The sequence below is a fragment of the Carcharodon carcharias genome, chromosome 17 (genome assembly GCF_017639515.1).
Source record: "Carcharodon carcharias isolate sCarCar2 chromosome 17, sCarCar2.pri, whole genome shotgun sequence".
NCBI classification, from domain to species: Eukaryota; Metazoa; Chordata; class Chondrichthyes; order Lamniformes; family Lamnidae; genus Carcharodon; species Carcharodon carcharias.
This window is the reverse complement of record NC_054483.1, coordinates 58,032,826-58,041,026: the sequence shown is the minus strand read 5'-3', so window position 1 is coordinate 58,041,026 and position 8,201 is coordinate 58,032,826. Positions and strand designations below refer to the sequence as shown.

Sequence of the window (8,201 nt, the reverse complement as noted above, 5' to 3'; positions counted from 1 at the left end):
TCCCCAAGGTTTTATCTATCACGTGGCTTCATGATAAATAAAACCTGATCAAATTGTACCCACTCCCTTCCACCCCACCAATATTTTTATATTTAACAAGAGCACTGAAAGAAAATGGGAAAAGAATATTGAATGGCCCTATGATATTTCTCCTGCTTGCTCCCAGCAGTGTTCAGGAGATTCCGTTTTCTACAGGCTCCAGTACAATCTTGTAGCTCTGCTATAATTTGCTTGATTTTTGTTGGAGTGAAGAATTGTTTTGGTTTGTATCTGTCAAGGTCTTGCTTCAGGTCTGCTAGGTTGGGGCTACTCTGAGAATAGAATGGTTACAGCACTGAAGGAAGCCATTTGGCCCATCAAGTCTGTGCTGGCCCTCTGTAAGAGATACTCAGCTAGTCCCTTGCCACCTCACCCTGTCTTTTTCCCGTAACCCTACAATATGTTTTCTTTTTCAGATAAGTATTCCTTTTAGAAGCCATGATTGAATCTGCGTTCATCACACACTGGGGAGTTCATTCCATACTCAACTTGCTGCGTATAAAGTCTTTCCTCATGTTATGGTAGCTTCTTTTTCTAATCACCTTAATTCTTTGTCCCCTGACTCTGGATCCTACCACCGATGGGAACAGTTTCTCCCTATCTGCTCTATACAGATCCCTCATGATTTTGAGCACCGCTATCAGATCTTAATCATCACTTCTCCAGCGAGAACAGCCCCAGCTTCTCCAATTTATTCATGTAACTATGGTTCCTCATCCCTAGGATCATTCCAGTAAATCCTTTCTGCATCCTCTCTAATGCCTTAATACCCTGCCTGAAGTGCAGTGTGCAGAACTGGACACAATACTTCAGTTGAGACCAAATAGATATTGTGCCTTTTCCTAAAACCCTTAAGAATGAACTGGGTTGCCCAAATGTCATCAACCAAAGACCCATAATGTGCCCCCTCTTAATGGGCACAATGAATTTAAAATAAAATTAATAAAAAGAAAACTTATAAAACTAAATGTTAATATTGTGACATGGGATCATAGGGAAGATTAAAATTTCCAATGGACAACACAGCAATATGTGGAACAAAAACAGAATTACCTGGAAAAACTCAGCAGGTCTGGCAGCATCGGCGGAGAAGAAAAGAGTTGACGTTTCGCGTCCTCATGACCATTGGACAGAACTTGAGAGGGTCATGAGGGTCGAAGGGTCATGAGGACTCGAAACATCAACTCTTTTCTTCTCAGCCGATGCTGCCAGACCTGCTGAGTTTTTCCAGGTAATTCTGTTTTTGTTTTGGATTTCCAGCATCCGCAGTTTTTTTGTTTTTAACACAGCAATATGTGGTTCTCCTTCATGGAGCCCATAGTAAGGGAATATACTTGTTGATTAATCCCCAGTTGCACAGTGCCTTAAACATCTTTAGGATGTCTGAAGTGTTCTACAGCTAATTGATTATCTCTTAAGTAAAATTGCTGCTACCTTGTGGGCAAATACAGCAGATAATTTGCCCACTTGGTCATTTTTTGAATAGCAGCTGAGACAGTTAATCTCTTTTGAAGGGTTGCTTGGCTGCAGGGTTTGGATAGGACAGGAGGAGAACTGTCCTCTTCAAATAATGTCGTGGGCTTTTCACTCTTTGTTAATGGAAGGTCACTTAGTGACGTGATCTGGAGCTACTTAGGCTCAATACACAGCTTTCATCATTCACATTAATGTATCATCCGAGCTGTAAAAACTTTATATTTTGTTTTACCATTCTTCAGCAAATTATTTTCTTATTTATGTTATTTATTATAACTATTTCTCTTCTATTTAGGTAGCTCTTCTCTTGGACAGTTTTACAATGGAGGGTGGAGTAAGGGCAGCCAGTTAGCTCAGTATGCTAGACGGTCAGTGTATGGATCAGTTTAACTCCAAAAGCACAAGCTTTGCTTCCTGTTCCGGCTGAGCTAGACCCCCCCCGCCCCAACCATACCTGTACTAAGGAAAATCAAGGCACTTTGCCATGGCTTGGCAGATAATCACCACAGAACTGTCTTCTGGTTGAGAACTGAAAATAAGGAGAGTGGCATGACTGTCTCTAGGGTTACATTGTAGGGTGGGGTGACCATCTCTGGGATACTTTCACACTATAGTGGAATAAATATTGCATTTTAGGCTGGGGCAACAGTCCCTAGGACTCTTGAACTATAGGATGGATTTCTAGGATATTGTAGGGTAATTATAGGGTCATACAATATGTTCATTTCCTGTTGTCCCGTGTTTTATTTGCATCAGGTGTGAGTTGTGCTGTTTAACAATGAGGGAAGAAACTGCAGTCTAAGATCGCAGTTCAGATTGTGTGCAGGGCATTAATTCACTGAAAGGATATTGCTGTCTGCAGATTGCTAGGCTTTCTTAAAGGACTGTGAATTCCAGGAGGAGCAGCAATGCGGTGGCTTATTGAAAGTATATCTAATATCCTAATGATATCTGTATCGCTTGTGCTGGATATTCGGGGAGCTGGGGAGTACAGGTATAATTAAACAGAACCATTAGGGAATATCAACTCCCCTTTTAATTTCTCCATGGTACTTGGAGTCACTGTGAAGTGATCCTTGAGGTTTTGATTTGGAAAATCTGAGTCGTAAAGAGAAAAGTGGTATTAAAAGATATAATTCAGAATAACAGAATCCCAGTCAACAGTCATTCTTTTGGAATCGTAATGCCTGATTTGGTTTCTTATGTTGAAAGTTGAGCAGATGCACTGGCCACTGAAATTCTGGTGTGTCTGGGTTCTCCTCCCAAATTTGGAAGTGAGACACAGATCTGATTCCTTCTTAGAGATAGAAACCCCCACTATTGTTGAAAATACCGAAGACCCTGCTCGGTGACAGAGGGTGAATGTTGCAGTGTTCAACAGTGAGGGATCCGACCAAGTAACGAATGGCTTACCTTTCAATTCTTCTTTACTTTAGAACTCATTGTTGTTTCTTGGGAGGAGGCTCAGAAAGGATTTGTCATCTCCTTGTTTGTCTCAAACTGGGCTCAAGATTTCCGATGAATTTCCTATTTCCAGGGATAAACAAGAATCTTTATTTAGTAATGAAGTAGGCAATTTCTTGTGCTTTAGAAATCTCTGGATGATGCGCCTGTGTATAACTTCTGGTAATTCATTGTATGAATGATCATCTTATATTAATTCATTTTGAAAACATATTATATTAATTCCCAACATATTCAGTACACGCATTCCCATGTGCCATCTCTCAACTAGTGGGCAAAATAGTTTAGTTAATCATTAGCTAATCATTACATTCTCATGAAAAAAATACCTTCTGGATCATTCAGACCAGTTTGAGTGTCCAACTTGAAATTAAACTTGTCCAAAGGGCAGTGAAGAGTTCACATACTGTGAGGAAAAAGAGATAGTTTAAGTAAGTTATATTGGTATTTGTAGATGTTAGGAATGAGTTTTAGCTTTAATGTTTAAGTCTGATCTGCATTTCTGTATTTGTGTGTTAAGAAAGGTCAAATTGAGTTCTAGTTTCACTTTAAAAGTGCCTGCGTTTCCAATGAGAGTTTTACGACTCTGAACTAAGTCAAGCAAAAGGAGTTTTAAAAAAAACCTGGGCTGTTGCCAGCTCCAGCGGGGCAGATCCATCCCACAGACACACACACAAGAAACGAGAAACAGCAGTTTGATTTGGAAGCTGTTTGAGTTCAGTTGGTTTTGAAAGTAATTGCCAGGAAAGACTTGAGCAAAGGGAACAGAAAGTCAGTCTCAAGCTAAAGAAAAGACCCCAAACTCCAGGGGAGTGGAACAGGCGAAAGTCTTAAGCAGACCTTCCAGTCAAAGGAAGGACAGGAACCAGGAAAAGTCCTGTTCTGTGGAAGTGAAAGTAAGGAGCAAAAGGGAAAGCTTCAAGCTTAAAGGAAGCAGATTTAGAGCGAGAGGCTAGAAGGTCCAAAGAGATGGCTAAATATCTGCATCTCTTTGCTATGGGCATGTGAAACAGTGGTGTACTGTTGACAGCTGAGTTAGTGAGAGAGAGTGCATTGAAAACAGCCTGAGTGCATGTGGTGACCCAGGGGAGAGGAACATCAGAAGGTGAGTTCGAAACCCTGGAGATGGACCCTTGCAGAAAGTGTCAATTTGGGAGAAGATTCCAAAGCGATTTCTTGGAGATTGGCGATTGGAAAGCCTCACGTGAAAGACGGAGTTCAGTGAGACTGGTTGGCTCACGGTGTAACAAGCGTCTTGGGGGAGTTGAGAAATCCATGGCATCTGTCTGGGGTGGCATCTGTCACTTGGTTTCAGAGTGTGGTGTGCCTGACTACATGTCGCCAATTGGTTTACATGAACTGTACTTACTGTGGACATTAGACTATAAGATAGCCTCTATAACTTGTGTTATCCTTACAAGCCCGTATATATCTGTAAATGTATAATTGTGGGTGAAGGAGTATTGTAATATAGTTCATCTTTTCTTGTTTATTAAATGATTTATTCTTTTGTTAAAAGTTCATTAACTAATTCCAGTGACTGTTCAATAGTCACTCTCCACATCTCTAAACAAAAAATAAAAGTTAGGATCTATCCAGCAGCGTTCCACCCTTGGATCAGGCTTTTCCAGTGGTAACCTCAGCTGGGGATCATAACAACACTGCCATTTTCCTTTTGAAGTAACGTACCATTACTTGTGATGATCTTTGGTTTCCTTTTGAGGTGCCCTTGTAATTACTTAACTCAACCAACTGAAACTGTATGTGAAAATCAAATCGACATTCATTCTTAAATGCTCAAGGTTTTGTTTTCTTCTGGACTTTTGCATTTCTTTTTGGGGCTGGTCCAGCATTGCTACTGTCACCTCTCTTGATTTGGTCATTGGAAGGGATGGTGGGGGTGAGTTGGAGTCAAGTGGGATCAAGACTTCCATGATGAAAAATAACAAAATGCTGTGGTTGCTGGAAATCAGAATAAAACATGAGAAAACACTCACCAGTTCAGAATAGCATCCATGGAGAGAGCACAAAAAGAGTTAATGGGCTGAACTTTCTTGGCCCTCTATGGTGACAGGCTTGGGACCAGGGGGTACAATGCTGGGAAATTAGCAGGGAGTCACGTCAGAATGGCTCCCTGACACACTCCCACTGGTGAACTTCCCTGCGTAGCCTGGGAATAGGATTGAGCTTTTTTTTATTCTTTCATGGGACGTGGGCATCACTGGCAAGATCAGCATTTTTTTGTCCATCTCTAATTTCCCTTGAACTGAGGGGCTTGCTAGGCCATTTTGGAGGGCAGTTAAGAGTCAATCACATTGCTCTGGGTTTGGAGTCACGTATAGGCCAGACTAGATAAAGATGGCAGATTTCTTTCCCTAAAGGATGTTGAGTGAACCAGATGGGATTTTACAAAAATCAATGATAGTTTCATGGTCTCCCTTACTGTGACTAGCTTTCAACTCCAGATTTTATTTTAATTCATTTAATTTAAATTCCACCTTGAGATCCGGTTTGACAGTCACAGAAACCATGGGTTGATCTAAAAGTGGGAGCTAATTTGAATAGTCCCTGGGGCCCAAGATACATGATTAACCAATGCTGTTTATTACAATACAGGCAGCATACCAACTGGGTGCTGTCGGCTCAGTTGAATGACCTCTTTGTCCAGTCAGTGTTAATCGCATTATTCATCAGCTGGACACATCAGTAGGGGGCCAATATTGTGAGTGGCGAGCATCACTTAAAGCTAGCCTTCAACTCTTAAAGGGGAGGTGAGTTATGGTTGGAACAGGATTTGGGAGTCATGACTAAAGAGAATCTGACCTGGGACAGAGGGAGAAATGGCTCACGCTCTCTCTGAGGAGAGAGAGAGAGCAGGCTCTGTTTTTCAGACACTGCTCTTGGTGGAGGAGGTGGAAATATGGAGAGCTGTCCAGTACCCAGCAAGGGGAAGGAGACCTTTCAGATATACAGTCAAAAGGCAGTGGGAGCAGATGATTTTGATCTTCATGGCTAGTAGTCAAGCCCTGAGGACCTGGATGCAGCATCAACAAGTGCTGGAGATCAATGACTGCATCTTCAACTGTCATATCCTACTATCTGCACCAGTAGCCTCAGTCACTTCTGAATTCATCACATCCTCATTACGAACATTCATAAGCCTCAGGCTATTCTCACATCACACCCTTCCCAGCTGCTTGCTGTATAGTTCATGGCATGATTTACCCAGGCAGAGGAATCATTGGTTCAGTGCGTCAGTGGTCTGCTCTATCACATTTTGTGTGGCAGCGTGGCTTTTACTATAGGAATACTGCACGTGTGTGCATGTGTTTTTATTTCTTTTATTCATTCGTGGAATGTGAGCATTGCTGGCAAGGCCAGCATTTATTGTTTATCCCTAATTGTTGTTGAGAAGTTGGTGGTGAGCCTCCCACTTCAAACACTGCAGTCCTTCTGGTGTAATTGGCATTCCCATAGTGCTGTTAGGGGGGAAATTCGAGATCCTGACACAGCCATTTCTGTACTGTCGTTGGATCGTTTGAAATCAGGATGGTGTGCGTTATAGGGAGGAAGCTTGCAGGGAGCAGCATTTCCATGTGCCTGCTTCCCTTGTCCTTCTATGTGGTAGAGGCCATGAGTTTGGAAGGTAAGGTTGAAGAAGTCTTGATGAATTTCTGCAGTGCATCTTGTAGATGGTACACAGTGTTGTCACTGTGCGCCAGCAATGGATGAGTGTAAGTTTAAGGTGATGGTTGAGATGCCGATAAAGCATGTTGCTTTGTCCTGGTTGGTGTTGAGCTTCTTGAGTGTTGTTGGAGTTGCATCCATCCAACCTACGTACCAGAGCCATCAGCCATTTTGTCAGTGGATAGACCTTGTATCCCCCTTTGGTTTGCCATCATAAAAACGGCAAATTGTGATAATGCTCAGCTGGTCTGGCAACATCTGCGGAGAGAGAAAACAGAGTTAACGCTTCAGGTCTGTGACCTTTCATCAGATTTCTAGTATCTACAGTATTTTGTATGTGACTTGCTGTGATGGCCCAAGTAGACTGCTGCAAAATGATCGAAATCATGACTGCTATCAGGATAACAGGCATTCAGCTGCGTGGTTTTCCCCCTATTCATGCCTTTGTTATCTCTAGACTCGACTATTTCAATGGACTCCTGGTTGGTCTCCCACATAGTACCCTCTGTAAAGTTGAGGTCATCCTCTGCTGTCCATGTCTTAACCCATGCCAAGTCCCATTTCCCGATCATCCCTGTACTCACTGACCTACATTTGACTCCCGGTCAAGCAATGCCATGACTTCAAAATTCTCATCCTTGTTTTCAAATCCCTCCCTGAACTTGCCCCTCTTATCTCTGTAATCTCCTCCAAAGCCCCACAACCCTCCAAGATATCTGCTCCTCTAATTCTGGCTTCTAGTGCATCCCTGCTTTTAACCGCTCCACCGTTGGTGGCTGTTCCTTCAGTTGTCTGGGCCCTAAGCTCTGGTATACCCTCCATAGGTCCCTCTGCCTCTCTGCCTTCTCCATCAAGACACTCCTTAAAACCCACCTCTTTTGTCAAGCTTTTGGTCATCTGACATAATATCTCCTTATGTGGTCAGTGTCACTTTTTGTTTTATAATGCTCCTGTGATGTGCCTTGGAACGATTTATTAGGTAAAAGGTGCCAAAAAAATATAAGTTGCTATAGTTGTACATCAACTGGACATTGAGGGAGTGGAATCCCTTTCAGTTTTAGTGTAGGCCAGAGTTGACATGCATACCAGCAAAGCGCTGTTCAGGCAGTCAGTGGCACCCTACACCATGGGGAAGCCTGCAGTCTTGGTAAGGAAACTTGCTTGCTCTTGCCTGCTTCTCTTTAGTGAGAAAGGATAAAATGTAGTCAGCTGTCTTTGAATAGAGAGCCTCAGTGATATCCCTTATGCAACAGTGGACAGCAAACTGATGAGTCACACAGACTCGGAACATTTAAAATCTGTCTTCCTCTCCACAGATGCTGTCAGACCTGCTGGGTTTTTCCAGCTATTTTTGTTTTTGTTGTGACAACAAACTGTGAGCTATTGTAAACATCTCCAGTTCCTGCCTGAAGGGAACCAGACACACAAAATGCAGTCCTTGCTCGGCTCTGAGGTTGCAGTCAGTGCTATAGCCTGTACCAAGTGACATATTTCACTGGGAAGATGCTTGCTGGAATACAGGCGCTTCACACAGA

The 8,201-nt window shown here is 42.6% G+C and overlaps 1 protein-coding gene across 2 annotated transcripts in view; it reads left to right on the top strand.

Annotated features, from left to right (window-relative positions):
* The window catches only part of prkg1b (protein kinase cGMP-dependent 1b), an 809,007-nt gene that overhangs the window by 92,450 nt on the left and 708,356 nt on the right, over positions 1–8,201 (top strand). The gene's annotated exons all lie outside the window — the stretch shown is intronic.